This window comes from Lethenteron reissneri, chromosome 36 (assembly GCF_015708825.2).
Source record: "Lethenteron reissneri isolate LAM-NWPU_2019-01 chromosome 36, ASM1570882v1, whole genome shotgun sequence".
Taxonomy (NCBI): Eukaryota; Metazoa; Chordata; class Hyperoartia; order Petromyzontiformes; family Petromyzontidae; genus Lethenteron; species Lethenteron reissneri.
Window position 1 is genome coordinate 9181109 of NC_083814.1, and position 16003 is coordinate 9197111.

At 48.5% G+C, this 16003-nt stretch overlaps 1 protein-coding gene across 1 annotated transcript in view; it reads right to left on the bottom strand.

Annotated features, from left to right (window-relative positions):
• Nucleotides 1-16003, bottom strand: part of HES1 (hes family bHLH transcription factor 1) — a 59933-nt gene that overhangs the window by 5794 nt on the left and 38136 nt on the right. The window lies entirely within an intron of this gene.

Genomic DNA, 16003 nt, shown 5'->3' on the forward strand with positions numbered 1-16003 from the left:
GTGGTGGAGGTGGTGGTAGTGGTGGTGGGGGTAGGGAGGTGTTTGCGGGTTGGAAGGGAGGGTGTTGACTGCCTGCCCATTGGGACTTACTGTGGTGGTGGTGGTGGAGGGGGGTTGTGTGGGGTTCGTAGAGGCGGGCGGGGGGGGGGGCTGCACAAGCACGTGCCAATTCTTTCTGTAGCCCGCGGGGGGTGTTTGGCTTAAACGGGCGTGGGTGGGAGCAGTGGGTGTGTGTGGGGGTCGATGTTTAGGCATGGGAACTAAAACCTTCCTAAATGCGCGCCCGACACAGCCCCGGACGGAGTAGGAGCCGAGTCCCCTCGAGTCAGCCGACCGACTCGAATGGCAATCACGAGACGCGCATTGCTCTAACCTTGTAACGCCATCGAGGACCCATTATTAACAATGGGAGAGGAGAGAGAGAGAAGCCCTTGGCTTTTGATAAACATCGGGTGAATTCGGCAGCATTGTGTTTTTGTGTGTGTGTGTTTTAAGTGAGACTCACTCTTCTGGTGAGATGGTGAATGTGTGAGCGGGGGTGTTTTGCTTGGATATTTGACGGCCCAACGCTGCGGACTGGGAAAATAAATCTCTCCCGGCACGCGGTGTTGCGGATGGGATGTGTAAAACGTGTGATCGTGGCGATAGAGATTATGGATGGAGGCGGTTATGTCTGCTTCGTGTGGTACACAGCGGAGTACGGTTTGGGGCATTCAGTTGTTTTTTACTTTAAACAAGTGAAGCGACTTTTTTTGACTGTGCGCATCGAATATCAACATCGTTATCGGTTTCCACGAAGGTTTAACGAGGTTTGGTCAAAGCACCCCCCCCCCCCCACCACGGTTTAATGGTGCGATCTTTTTCTTCCTATATTAGGAAGCCACTGGAGCTGATGCACTTTTAAATCTCGAGATTGTAAACTAATTTTTTTCAAACTTATTTTCGTGTTTCGTTTCGTTTATTCCTTCCCACGCACCTCCGATTGGCACCGTTGGCTACATACGGTGCGAAATTCACGTGATTTTGTTTGATTATCTATCTCTCTGTATCTGAAGAAATTCAATTTCCAGAAACTTTCGCCTCTGATTGGATGTATATGTGGTGATAGAATACAATTTCGTCATTGCCCAGTCATTACATTTTAGGCTGCAAGCAAAGTCCAATCGCTTGCTTATGACATCGTCAGTGGGCTCATGATGAATGTATATTTGTTCTTTGAGTTTTACTCCATCGGGGATCGAACTCGGGGCATTTGGTTCGTAGCACTGCGCACTATCGCCACACGTGTGTTCATGTGTGTTCACGTGTGTTCACGCGTGTTCACGCGTGTCCACGCGTGTTCACAATGCACGTCCACAGGTAACGGCGGGGGTGTGACTTGGGGGGAAACAGAACCAAATGATATCAATAAAATGAGACTTGCTTTTTGTTGTTGTTGTTGATGCTACATATGTATATAATCTCATTCTCACAGTGCCCGCTGTTGTTTAATTTTTGTAAGGATGATCGATTCACGGTTTACTGACCTACGGCCGGCCATCGCGTGTTCTATTTATAAGAAAATCAACACATACGTTAATAAACACTGTGTGACCTTTAAACGAAACTATATATGTAACAGGCGACGGTTCGGGGCAAACGGCCCGTCTTCGCAGCACGTAAAGTAGCACGCACATGTAGAATTTGCTAACAGCTTCCATCCGTGCGTGTAAATGTTGAACGTTTAACGCCGTTGATGGGCTATTGGGGCCGCCTACGAACAAATCCCTGTAAATTTGCGCCCGAAGTCACATCTCATGAGCTGAGCCGGTTTCAAAAGCCTGCTCATGCACTCGGAGGGGTGACGACATCTCACCACGGCAGTGAGATGTTCACTACCTCGCCTGGTCTACAGCAGGTCGTGGGTTCGATCCCGACCCTGACGATGCCTGTATTTTTGGAGTTTGCGTGTCTCTCTCCCACACAGCTGAGTGCAGTTTGGGCATTCACGTTTTTTACACCCCCACCCCTCCCCCACCCCCAACTTTTCGACGCACCACAGCACACCCGAATATCGGCACGCACCACGAACCCGGCCGTCATCGCACAAACCGAGCCACGCGATTCCGTGCCCGACCCAACACGAACTCGCTTGGCCTCTCCTCCCCTCCCTCCTTCATCCTCTCTCTCTCCCGCCCTAACACCAGTCCACCTCCCCTTGTCACCCCCCCCCCCCCATCACACACACACACAGACATTACGCTCTCCCTTCCCTCTCTCCCGTTTATACAAGTCCAACTCTCCTCCTCTCTGCCATCATCCCCAACACACCTCCCGATCAGCCTACGTATTGCGCGTAAGAAGTTGAACCGACATACGCACACACGCGCGCACAGATCCGACTCCCCCCCCCACCCATCCACTCCCTTCTCACGAACAACACCAGTCCACCTCTCCCCTCCCCTCCATCCCTTCCTCCCCACGATACACACACACACAGACCTCGCTCCCTCCCCACACCCCTCCCCGCTCTGCGCTGGCGTGGGTCGCGTGGCGCGCGCGCTCGGAGCGCGCTCGGGGCACGCCCTCGTTGCTCACAGCTGTGGAGACGCAAAGGCAGCCAAGTCTAGGCGTGCGCCTGTGTTCGCGCTGTGTGTGTGCGTGTGTGTGAGTGTGTGTGAGTGTGTGTGCATGTGTGGGAGTTAGGGGAGCGGTAGTGTAGTGGTTAGCGCGCTGCACTACGAACCTGGCGACCTGGGTTCGATTCCCGCTCACGGCAAACACAAGTGACGATTATCTGAACAGGTCCTGGGCCTCCCCTAGGTCGACTCGGCCTCAAATGAGTACCTGGTGCGGTATGTAAACATCGCCGATAGGGAGACAAAGGTGGTCGGGCGTGGCGCTGGCCCACCCACCCCCTCGTGTACCGTTCCGGCCTTCATAGGTGCTCGCTAACAGCACTTGCCCCTACAGTCTGTTAATGCTATACGGGGGATCTTTATCTTTGTGTGTGGGAGTGATTATGTTTGTGTGTAAGGCGATGTGGCTGTGGGGAGCTTTTGGAGCAGTTGTGTGAGCGTTCCGCTGCGCTCCGAGCCCTGCGGAGCCGAGTTCGATTCCCGCTCACGGCCAACACCAGCGACGATTATTTGAACCGGTCGTGGGCCTCCTCTAAGTCGACTCGGACTCAAATGTGTACCTGGTGCGGTGTTTAAACATCGCCACTTGGGAGACAAAGGCGATCGGGCGTGGTGCTGGCCACCCACCCCCTCGTGCGCCGTGCCGGCTTTCGTAGGTGCTTGCGAACAGCACTTGCCCCAACAGTCTGTTCAGGCTATAAGGGGGATCTTTGTCTGTGTGTAAGGATGTGGTTGTGAAGAGGTTTTGAGCAATAGATTAGCGCGCTACGCTACGAGCCCGACTCCCGCTCACGGCTAACACCAGTGACGATTATTTTAACGGGTCCTGGGCTTCTCCTAGGTCGACTCGGCCTCAAGTGAGTACCTAGTGCGGTGTGTAAACATCCCCATTGGAGAGACAAAGGCGGTCGAGTGTGCTTTGGCTACATCGCCTCCCTCGTGTTCCGTTCCGGCCGTCTTATTTGCTCGTGAAACACGAGGCGCGTGTATCGTTTAGGGTTGCTTTAATAATAACTTTAACAATAACTTTCACGACATTTGCAGGATCCACGAAAGGGGGCGGGCCTATTGGAGAGGCCTTAATCCAGCAGCGGATTGACCATGGTCGATAATGAAATTGGTCAACTGGAATAGAGAACGACTGAGATGCGTCGAATACCACACCCACCCATAAGCTCTGCGGTCCTCTATATATAGCAAGGTGTTGTCTGTCAATTGATAAGTGTTTACACGTGGGAAGGAACCGTGGCACGCGGAGAAAACACCACGCGCGCATTGAGGGCGACACTCTATCACAGACAGATGGAAAGGGTGGATCTAAACAAAACAAAACAACAACCCGTATTATGGATGCTATTGGTCGCGAAAGCCTACGCGTTAGACGGAAAGGGTGGAGTCTACATTAATTCTAGATTTGAAGCTTTTGTGACTGCAAGAATTCATATTCTTAGGTTTTTTTCGGTAAAGTCACGTAGGTAAAACATAAAAATTAATAAAAGTAAAATAAAATAAAAATCACGACGTTTCGGAGGCAACACAAGCTTGATACAGCTGTCGGGCTGTGACGGTTCCACCTGAAGACGGAAGCTTGTGTTGCCTCCGAAACGTCGTGATTTTTAATTTATTTAACTTTTATTAATTTTTATGTTTTACCTACGTGACTTTACCGAAAAAACCTAAGAATATGGAGTCTACATTTTGCTGTACCGCCTTCTCCTGGCGAGCCAGGCTAATGGCAACCACATCGAGGCCCACGGGGAAGAGAATTTTACAGCAATTGTGCGGTGATCCACTAACCCCTCGCTGCTGCCCCCCCCCCCCCATGCTGGATGACAGGTCACGTGCGTAGTACGTGACTTGTGTTCACGTTTACGGTGACTTTCAGACCGCGTTCCACTCACTGGCATGGTGCAGTGTGCAGAGTAATGTATGGTGTCGTAATTGTATAGTAAACATATAGCAGTGTGATACACATTAGGGTAGGTAGAATAATACATAGTGTTATATTAAAATGGATAAGGCAGCAACTGCAGCAGCAGCAGCAAGTGCAGCAGCAGCAGTAACAGCAGCAGTAGCAACTGCAGCAGCAGCAGAAACTGCAGCAGCAGCAACTGCAGCAGCAGCAGTAACTGCAGCTCCCTTTGATGCTGTTAATCCTGCATAATGTACATGCATATGCAGTACTAATCACATTCCTGCATTTCCCATAAATATGCTAAATTCCTTTTGATATGCAAATTCCTTTGTCAATGCGCCCAGCTTATATATATGCTCCAAGCTCGTGTGCTGTTTCATTCAGACTCTGTCGCCTCGACGGACCTGGTTTTCACCTGAGGACGGCTGCTTGCGTTGTGGCCGAAACGTCGTGAGAATTGTTTTATTATGTTTTATTTTTATTATTTTATTACTTCCCGTCTACGTGACTTTACCGAAAGAACCAAGAAGAAGAAAGCAGTCGTGTGAGAGGTGAAATAACGACGCAAGTTTGAAAACAACAACAACTAAATACGAGTCTTACGCATTTGCGTCATCGGCAAAGAATGTGGCGAGATCTTAACTCGGTCCGTTCATAGCTCGCACGTAAATCACCCGCGTGTCTTGGCGTGCGTGTGTTTGATGTGACGTGCGCACGGCAACCTTGTAGACGTGTGTCTCGAATTAAGAATCACCTTCCGTCCTGTGCCACCCGTCTTGTGCAACCTGTCCTGTACCACCCGTCCTGTACCACCCGTCTTGTGCAACCTGTATTGTGCCACCCGTCTTGTGCCACCCGTCCTGTACCACCCGTCCTGTACCACCCGTCTTGTGCAACCTGTATTGTGCCACCCGTCTTGTGCCACCCGTCCTGTACCACCCGTCTTGTGCAACCTGTATTGTGCCACCCGTCTTGTGCCACCCGTCCTGTACCACCCGTACTGTACCACCCGTCTTGTGCAACCTGTATTGTGCCACCCGTCTTGTGCCACCCGTCCTGTGCCACCCGTCCTGTGCCACCCGTCTTGTGCCACCCGTCTTGTGCCACCCGTCCTGTGCCACCCGTCCTGTACCACCCGTCCTGTACCACCCGTCTTGTGCCACCCGTCATGTGCCACCCGTCTTGTGCCACCCGTCCTGTGCCACCCGTCTTGTGCCACCCGTCTTGTGCCACCCGTCCTGTGCCACCCGTCCTGTACCACCCGTCCTGTACCACCCGTCTTGTGCCACCCGTCATGTGCCACCCGTCTTGTGCCACCCGTCCTGTACCACCCGTCCTGTACCACCCGTCCTGTACCACCCGTCCTGTACCACCCGTCCTGTACCACCCGTCTTGTGCCACTCGTCCTGTACCACCCGTCTTATGCCACCAGTCCTGTACCACCCGTCTTGTGCCACCCGTCCTGTACCACCCGTCTTGTGCCACCCGTCTTGTGCCACCCATCTTATGCCACCAGTCCTGTGCCATGACGTTCAGTGACTGCGTAACCTGGTTCCGTGCTGGTGCGTTCGACTCTTCCACCACTTTTGCAAACTATGTCATGGTTGGCTCTTCCCCATCAGTCCCGCAGTGTGGGCTGATGGCCTGTCTGCTATTGAGCCCGAGGTCCAGCCGACAGTCGGGTGGTACTCACCTCCTCACATTGTCGTGTATCCTGCCACGTGTTCATTTGTAACGGGGGTAGAGGTGGGGGGCACATTAGCTCGCGTATAAGATAATCCGATACGAAGTAAGCTTTTGGTCTGAAATTGTGTTGTTGTTTTTTTGCGATTGAGTAAAGTACACAGTTGAAAACCGGCCGCGTTGATCAAGGAGTTATCCAAAATCTTGGGAGAGACGAATACGAACCCACGAGCGCTCAATGGTGGTGCAAATACGTGAATGCTCTTTGCTGTGCCAGCCGTCCGCTTTCACGCTGCCTTCGAACGCGTGTCCATGGACAGGGTCACAAACTCCATACGTACGCATCGTTTATTCCTACCGCACCCACCACGTGCACGTTGTTTTGTCGGTGTGTGCCGAGTTTTTGTTGTATGTCAGTAGTCCCCTGACTGTAATTAAATTGATTAAAGTCATAAAAGCGGTGTTTTTTTTAACAGGTAGTGGCAGTAGTGCCGCCTCGTTTCTTAACCCTGGCCACTCGCCACCACCAAACTCCCCGCAGCCACAAATCGCATGCGGGTAACGAGGCGACGACAGAGCCCGTGGTGGTGATGGTGGTGATGGTGGTATAAGTATGGCAGTAAGCGATGATGAAGCGGGGATGATGTAAAGGCAGCGTGCTATTGATGGCGATATTGCTGTTGCTGCCGATGATATTGGTGGAGACACGAATCATAGCGATGACGTTGACACGACGAATAAATATCTTGCTGCTGTTGATCATTTCAGTTTTCATTTCAGTTTCATCCATTAGGTATAGCCCTGTGAGACATGAGGCTCTTAACTCGGGTGCAACCGCAACAAACAAATCATGAACAAAGAACATCTTAAAGTGACGTTCAGGAAAAACCAGTAAAATCTTGCAGAAAAAAAAGCACCGTACATCAACGCTGTGTGCAAAAATCCCAATGGGATGCAGTCGAACAATAACAACCATAAGACAATTTAGATAAAACTCCGTACTTCAACAACAAAACAAACGTGGCATAACCATACGTTTTCGAATATCACCAAAATAAAGCTAGACAAAACAATGTAACAGTGATCTTAAGAACTGTGATTCAAATTTAACAATAAACGATATACATAACAAGTATGATGATAAACACGCGCGCGTGTGTGTGTGCGCTGTGAGTTGGGAGGACGTATGAGAAGTAATGGGGGAGAGGATAAGAGTGGGCTAGCGAGTGGGGTGAGCAGGCAGGGAGAGGGAGTAAGGGAGGGGGCAGAATGAGCAAGAAGGGGTGGTGAGCAAAAGGGGGATTACGGGAGAGGCAAAGATGGAAGGAGTGCGAAAAGGAGAGCGTAAGGGGTAGGAGGGAGCGAGTGTCGGAGGCATAGATAGATGGATGGAGTGAGTGAGGGAGGGAGGCAGAGAGAGAGGGCGAGTGAGTGAGCGAGGAGAGATGGAGCGAGTAAGGGAGGGGAAGGGGAGAGAGGGAGGGAGGGAAGTGGAGGGAGTGAGTGAGGTGGTGCTGGTGGTGGGGTGGGCTGCGTGGCTGATTTCACATTGGTTTGGCGGCGCGTTCGCTTCCCCCGGGGCTTCGAGCGCTTTCCCACGCGCGCGCGCGCGCACACAGACAGACGGACACGCGCGCAGTCACGCGCGCACACGCCTGACCGCCCGCAGACGTTGGGTGGAAGATTGCGGCTGCCAATTGCATACGGCCCCGAAATGAGAAAAAAACTCGTCTCGCGCGCGTGTGTGTGTATATATAGAGAGAGAGCTCAGTGGATACACTGTCTGTGTGTGTGTGTGGTGGTGGTAGTAGGCGTAGTGGGGAGCGGTAGTTGTAGCTGTTAGCGCGCTGCGCTACGGACCTGGCGACCCGAGTTCGATTCACGCTCACGGTCAACACCAGTGGCGATTATCTGAACCGGTCCTGGGCCTCCCCTAGGTCGACTCGGCCTCAAATGAGTATCTGGTGCGATGTGTAAACATCGCCGCTAGGTAGACAAAGGCGGCCGGGCGTGGTGTTGGCCACCCACTCTCTTGTGTGCCGTGCCGGCCTTCATAGGTGCTCGCTAACAGCACTTGCCCCTACAGTCTCTTACAGGCTATATGGGGGTTCTTTATCTTTGTAGTAGTCGTATAGCAGTCGGCATATATGTATAATGAACAAAAAATAAGATTTTTATATTGGACGTGCCGAAGATGATCAAGTCGTGGTTATATCCACTGCTGGATGAGTGGCATCCATCTACCCTTCCATCTGCACGACGTTTGAAATAGATTGACATCGTGCTCATTTTGACCACGTCATCGTCGGTCACTGTATATATATATATCCACTGCTGGATTAAAGTCTTCCCGAATTCGTTTTGCATGTCCTGTATTCTACATATATATACACACACACATACTCCCGTCGTAAAGCACGTGTGCATTAGTATGCCAATCGTGGTCTGTCCGCTGCTGGATGAAAAGTATCCATCAGCATGTAGTTTTTGTTTAAATGCATTACGTGTTTTGTACGACGTTTACATGTCCATTGTCAGTCACGATCGATCAACTTTTGGATGAAAGCCTTTCAAAGTCGTTTTGCACAAACAGCGCAGTTATACTCTTTGGTTATTTGTATACCTGCAGTAACATAAGTGCAGCTTTACCATACCGTATATGGAAAAGCAACACATTAGTCAATAAACATTGCCTTCAAAGGAAACTAAATATTACGGGCGACGCGTTTTTGGCAATGGCCTTTGTCTATAACACATGTGCTGTGGTGGAGGGTCGTTTCCCGAAACGTCGTCTATTATACATTTCCTTTGTAATGCGGTGCTATTGACGTGTGTCAGTTTTTTTGACGATTATGTTTGCTTGTGCATCACTACCGACGCAGCATCACCGATATAATATGTGTCTAGATGAATATCATTTATGTCTATATAGATATAATTTGTGTCTATATAGAGAAGAGTTCAAGAACACAACTTTTAACGTGTAATTCGTCCCTTTTTTTAATACGAACATAAATGTACCGTAGTTAACGTACAATGTGAATTAACTAACAATGCTTTCCTAAGTATTATTACGATTATTTTTAGATTTGCTGTCGTTATTTTAAACTCATTGCCTCCTAAACATTTTGTGTACGTATCTACGGTATGTTGAACTTCCTTTGCACCGTACGTAGCTACTGTAACTGTGGGTAATCGTAGGTGCGGGGAAGGACAAGAAACTCAACACAAATGACAACTTTGTAATAACATTGGGAGTGACGATGTGATTGGTGGTAATGTCAGTGGTTGACTTAATGACGATGATGATGATTGGTAGTGAAAATGGTGTTAATAATAACAATGGTACTGTTATGGTAATGGTGAGGATGATGGCAGTGATGGTAGTAACGCTGATTGTACTACAGAGATAATGATCATAATAGTACTACATAGTGGTGATGGTGATAGTACTGTAGTGGTGGTGATAGTACCGTAATGTTGATGATAATTCCGGTGGCGATGATGATGGTAGTGATGCTGATAATACTATAGAGGTGTTTATATTGATGATGCTACAATAGTAGTAATGATGGTAGTACGATAGTGGTAATATTTCCGCTAGTAATGATGATGGTAGCTGTACTATAATGGTGATGGTGATAATAAAATAACTAAAGCGATATTGAGATTTAGCTTGGTAAATAATCAGACGGGATCAACATATTTATTTAAAACTGGAGGAATCCGATGCGCTATAAAGCTCTTTGTTCACAGCTGTCCATTCGGGGCGGGTAAGAACGTCCCAGCAACAAACAATACAAACAGACCGTATAGTCGTAGTAGCCAATGCTTGGTTATGGTACTCCACGTGGTAAATGACGATCGCGACGATGACGATGATGATGATCGTCGTGTTGCTGGTGGTGGTGGTGGTAACGCGAGGCGGGTGAGGCATAGTTCACGAGTGCGCGTGCCCGCGGTCGGAATGCGTCACGTGCCCGGGGCCCACTTCTCCGAGGAGTCGTGGGAACCGCGCGGGTTGTTATCCCGAAAAATCAATCGACCACTGTCGGCCAGTCCCCCCCCCCGTTCACAACGGACGCGTGTTTTTTAACAGCCGCCACCCACGTGTGCAATTGACGCGTGTGTGTGTGCGCGTGTAAGTTGTTCGGGTAGTATTGGGTGCTCGCTAACGGCACTTGCCCCAACAGTCTGTCAAGGCTATTTGGGGGACCTTTGTCTTTTGTTCGGTGGTGTGGCGGTTAGCGCGCTTCGCTCGGAATCCCGGAGGACCCGAGTTCGATTACCCGCTCGTTGGCAACACCAGTGACGATTATCTGGACCGGTGCTGGGCCACCCCTAGGTCAACTCGGCCTCAAATTACTAAAAAGGTGGCCGGACGTGGTTGTTGGCTACCCAACCCTTCGTGTGCCGTGCCGGCCTTCATAGGTGCTCGCAAACAGCACTTGCCCAAAAAGTATGTTGAGGCTTTATGGGGTGATCTTTGTCAGTGTGTGTGTGTAATGTATGTGCTATGTGTAGTGCACGTTAGGTCGGCTCAGCCTCAAATGAGTACCTTGTGCGGTGTGGTAAAACATCGCCACTAGGGAGACAAAGGCGGCCGGGCGTGGTGCTGGCCACCCGACCCCCTCGTGTGCCGTGCCGGCCTTCATAGGTGCTCGCAAACAGCACTTGCCCTGATAGTCTGTTAGAGGCTATACAGGGGGATCGTTTCGATTTAAAGCTTTCGTGACTGCAGGGATTCATCTTCTTGGTTCTTTCGGTAAAGTCACGTAGAAGGGAAGTAATAAAATAATAAAAATAAAACATAATAAAATAATTCTCACGACGTTTCGGCCACAACGCAAGCAGCCGTCCTCAGGTGAAGAATGAAACACCACCAAGCTAGGTCGTGAGAATTATTTTATTATGTTTTATTTTTATTATTTTATTACTTCCCTTCTACGTGACTTTACCGAAAGAACCAAGAAGAGGGGGATCGTTGTTTGTCGCACATTCATCCATACGTGCGTGGGGCAGTGTGCGTGCGCGTGTTACTGGGGCGCAGGGCGTCTTGGAGGTTAACTGCACACAGCGCTACGAACTCGCCTGTCCGAGTTCGATTCTGGCTCTCCGCCAGTAACATGCGTAAAGAGAAAAACAAATGTATATATATAAACCGTTCATGGACCTCTCCTTTCCTCGGTCAACTCGGCGTTTAAAATGTAAGTACAGTATGTATGTATGTATGCTGAAATTATTTCGTGTGCTGGAGGGAAAATAAACTTAACGCAATTAAAAGCGGTCGGAAAGAAAAATGAGTGCATCCGAAAGCGCGCGATGCGTTGGCCGTGCTTGACGGTGAGCCGCTTGCAAGGATGACCGGGACGTTCGCGTGGGAGTGCGGTGTGTAAAGATGAGAACTGGGAGGGAGACAAAGGCGGCCGGAGCGTGGTTTCTGGCCACCCACCAACCCATCCTAAGCACGTGGTGGCCTTCATATTCAGCTTGTGTCGATGTGCATGGAGTCTTTCGTTACCCAACGTAGCCGAGCGTGCTAATAGGAGGAGGTAATTTTGTCGTGTGTTGTGGTAAGCAATGCGAGATGCGCTACGAATCCGGCTATAACATCGGATACTATTCTTCACGATACGATGTTGAATATATCGAACGCGACGATATCGGTTATCGATATATTTGAATGTATTTTAATTGGCATCGCCTTGGTATATGATCGACTTCCCTAGGCCGGATACAAATTACACAAGTCCCCTACATTGCAGTCTGCTTGACTACGAAGCCTTCTTACCATAAGCAATCTTGCAATCTATAACGCATAAAACCCACACGCTGCCACTGTATACACTGAGAGTGATCACAGTCAAACTATACGTCATATAATCGCTATGACGTCTAATGAATACTAATTGCAGTACTGTATCCCATTAAAACTAAATTGTATTTTTAAAAATATAAAATAGATTAGAGTAATATCTCGATATACTAAGTAGATGCGTTTCTGGAGCTTCGTATATTGAATAACTTATAACATTAGTACTGTGCAGATACGTTCCCAAACTTCGTAAATTACCATTTCATACTATAAAAAACACTTAATAAGTTACCATTTAATATTCTAAATATATACAATTAATATTGAAAGTAATATTAGATTTAGGCTGTACGGTGTTAAACTGTAAAACTGATTTCCATAGTTATATGCTAATTTCCCACATTAACATCACTAGCCCCGGCTATTTCTTTATGACCCTTGAGCTACACCCATTTCAAACCTTTTAAAACAGTCTGCCTCAGCAGCAGACCATGCTTTCCCACCTGATGATGGTGTTGCGCCCGAAACGTCGTGATTCATTTAATTTTATGCCTACGTGAATTTACCGAAAGAACCAAAGAGTATGGATTCCTGCAGTCACGAAAGCTTCAAATCAAGATTGATAGACATAAGAGAAACGGCGTATTGTAAACTATCTTCACATGCAATCAGTGTCGTCGTGGGTGCAGTCGTGAGGGTTGCAATGCACTCCAAACGCGACATACATAGCTCCTACATAGTGCGCTGATTGGCCGAGACGAATGCAAAACACACGTTCTGACCATCGCGATGCGCAACGCTTAAGAATCCCTGTCTTAGGGGCCGTACATAAATGACGTCACGCACCTAGGGGGGTGGGGGGGGGGTCAGACATTTGTGACGATGTGTGACGAGGGACGGGGGGGGGGGGTGAGAAATGTGACGTCACATCAAAATGCGCAACTTTAAATAAATATAGACAACACGTTCTACTTAATTAAATAGACTTTTTAATAAATGTTTTCTCCGACAACATCAGAGTGCAGCGCCACATAAAATACGCACTACAATGACAATAGTTCAAAGCGATTTGAAGCATGTTTTATTTTTTTTTGGACGGGGGGGGGGCAGAGCTTTGTGACGTCATACTTGAGGGGGGGTCTGACTTTTTGCGACGCCGTGTGACGAGGGGGGGGGGGGTCAAAAATCGTCCAAAATCGCGTGACGTCATTTATGGACGGCCCTTTATTATAATGTTATTATTATTTATATAGCACTGTTGATGGATGAATAACCTTATTAAATATTAAAGTGTAAATATAAGTGCATTTAACAAATACAAAGTTGGTAATACTCAAACCCCGTATATCGAATGTTCGTATTTCGAGGTATTAACTATTTTGTAACGCTCTGGAGGGTCCCATTTGATATGGACCGATTCAGGTACTACTAGCCACTGAAGTTAGCCATGGCCTGGAATCGAACTCGGCTTTGCTGGGTTCGCAGCACAGTCTGCTGCGCTAACCACTGTACCACCAACTCCACCAAACGTCTTGACTCTTCATCACCATCACCACAAGTGCGTAGGACCACGAAGGCCCATTACACCAACCAGTGATCCCACGTTCCATCGCGTCGTAGAAGGCGAGGTTAGGCCAGTGTCACGACAGATCTGAACCTGTGAAATCCCCGGACGGTGCCTTGGTGGAGAGGGTCAAGATGCACCTCCCCGATTTCACAATTCGACGATTTTGTTGCTGTTTGCTTTAATTTTGTCTTGCCGATTGCAGAGTAGGAGTGAGGCTGCCCGAATAAAACACGTCCCTCGCCACAGCGCTGATATGAAATGCCCAACCGCTGGTCTAAAATGCCTGTCTTGTGGTCGAGAGTGTCACAAGCCAATTGCGTTTTTGGGGTCAAACAGGGCCGATCTATTGCCGAGCAGAATTGGCTCCATGCCACCCTCAGAAGGACTCTTCTGTACGAACAGGAAGTGCTTTCATTCGCTGAGCGATTTCTGTAGATTTGAACACGTGAGTGAGCGAGCGAGCGAGAGGGAGACTCTGGGTGGCTTGGTTGTGAAGGAGGAAATTCGAGTTTCGCGCCTGGGGAATGCTCCTCGGTTGATGTTAATTCTTCCAGACAAATTGCAAATGATTATTAAACACAAAAACGGAAAGCTGCTGTGGCTGAACGACTTTTGAACACTTGCAGGAGCTTTAGCCATCACTTACTTTGCACGTGCAAAGCGTTCATGAAGATTTACACTTTAGTTCGAGTCGTCTGGCATGCCCTCTTGCGGTGTCCACTGTGATCCATTGTTGCAGCTTGTCGTTTTTCACCTGTTTGGGGGAGTTTCAAGTTAAAATCAAACTGCCGCCCGTTCACAATCGTTTGCAACGCGTTTAAGTGTTTTGTTGTTGTTGTTGTCCACGTGTCTCCAATCCCCCATCCCAACCAACCCACCGTCCTCTCACTTCCTCCCATGTATAGATGCATTAAAAATTAAATAATTGCCATCATTTCAACACCTGCGCAGTAAGGGCGGCACTGGCGTTTAGGTGTCAGGTAAGCAGTGCTATCGAAAGGTTGATAGGTGTAAAGATAGCAGTAATGTATATTTGTTCATACATTTCAGCAATATAAGTCGTGTGCATGTCACCCCTTCCCCCCCTCTCTCCCACTTCGTGACAAAGGCCTCTTCCACAGTTATTCTTGTTCATTAATGGCTTCCAAACTCTACGACTCTGTGTCCCCGTCTCGTGTCTCCCAATCGCTTCTCTTCCCCTTCTCTGAGTCTCCACCCCCTCACTTGATTTGGTCTGTTCACACGACGCGCCCTGCCCAGTTCTATTTGATTTGTCCTGCTCCACTAACAACAATAACAACTTCGATTTAAAGCTTTCGTGACTGCAGGGATCCATCTTATTGGTTCTTTCGGTAAAGTCACGTAGAAGGGAAATAATAAAATAATAAAAATAAAACATTATAAAATAATTCTCACGACGTTTCGGCCACAACGCAAGCAGCCGTCCTCAGGTGAAGAACAGGTCTGTCGGGAAGACAGCGTCTGAGGACGGCTGCTTGCGTTGTGGCCGAAACGTCGTGAGAATAATTTTATTATGTTTTATTTTTATTATTTTATTATTTCCCTTCTACGTGACTTTACCGAAAGAACCAAGAAGAACAACAATAACAACAACGACAACAACATCATAAAAGTCGATTGCCGATCTTATCCTTAGTTGACCTTCTCTCTTGTGACTCGCCGCTAAAGTGACTTCAGCGCAAGTTATACATTGTACATGTTTAACATTAAACAAATACAGCCCTCCTGCACGCGTTACCTGCAAGGGCTCAGTGATTTCGTGTGCATTATTGTGCCCGTGGGGGGGGGGGGGGGGGGGGGTCACATTCTTCGGTCACTTCTGACCGTGTTTGAATGCCCCAACTGCTCATGCAATGCAACCAGCACGTGCAGCGTGTCCTGAGATAATATTGCATCAATACCGCTGTTTATCCAGGTGGGTTTGAAGTCCAGATATTGTGATACACAAACAGGTCAGGTGTGTTTCCCCCCCCCCCCCCCGTCCCGTCCCCCTTTATTTAACCAGGTGAGAGCTCAATGAGATTCGCACCCACCCCAAAAGGCAGAGCCAGGTAATTGTAGTGAAGTCTGTTACATTTTATTTGTTATGTACAAGGTGGTCCAGATGTCTTGTTACCCCCCCCCCCCTATTTTAATTATCTAAAACTTAATATATTTTTTTAAAGTAAGGTTTATTGAAAAACAGAAATTAATATGCAAAGGGTAAAAAATGTCAGGTGTAAATTAATGGGGGGGGGGGGGGGGTGGTCACAAGACATCTGGACCACGATCTACGACTTCGAATATCCGACCGTCACGTGCCCATCCACCCTGCTCAATGAGCCGCTCGCACACCCGGTGCAGTCTCGTCGTTCGCTTACATCATGTACCTCTGCTCTGCGTTG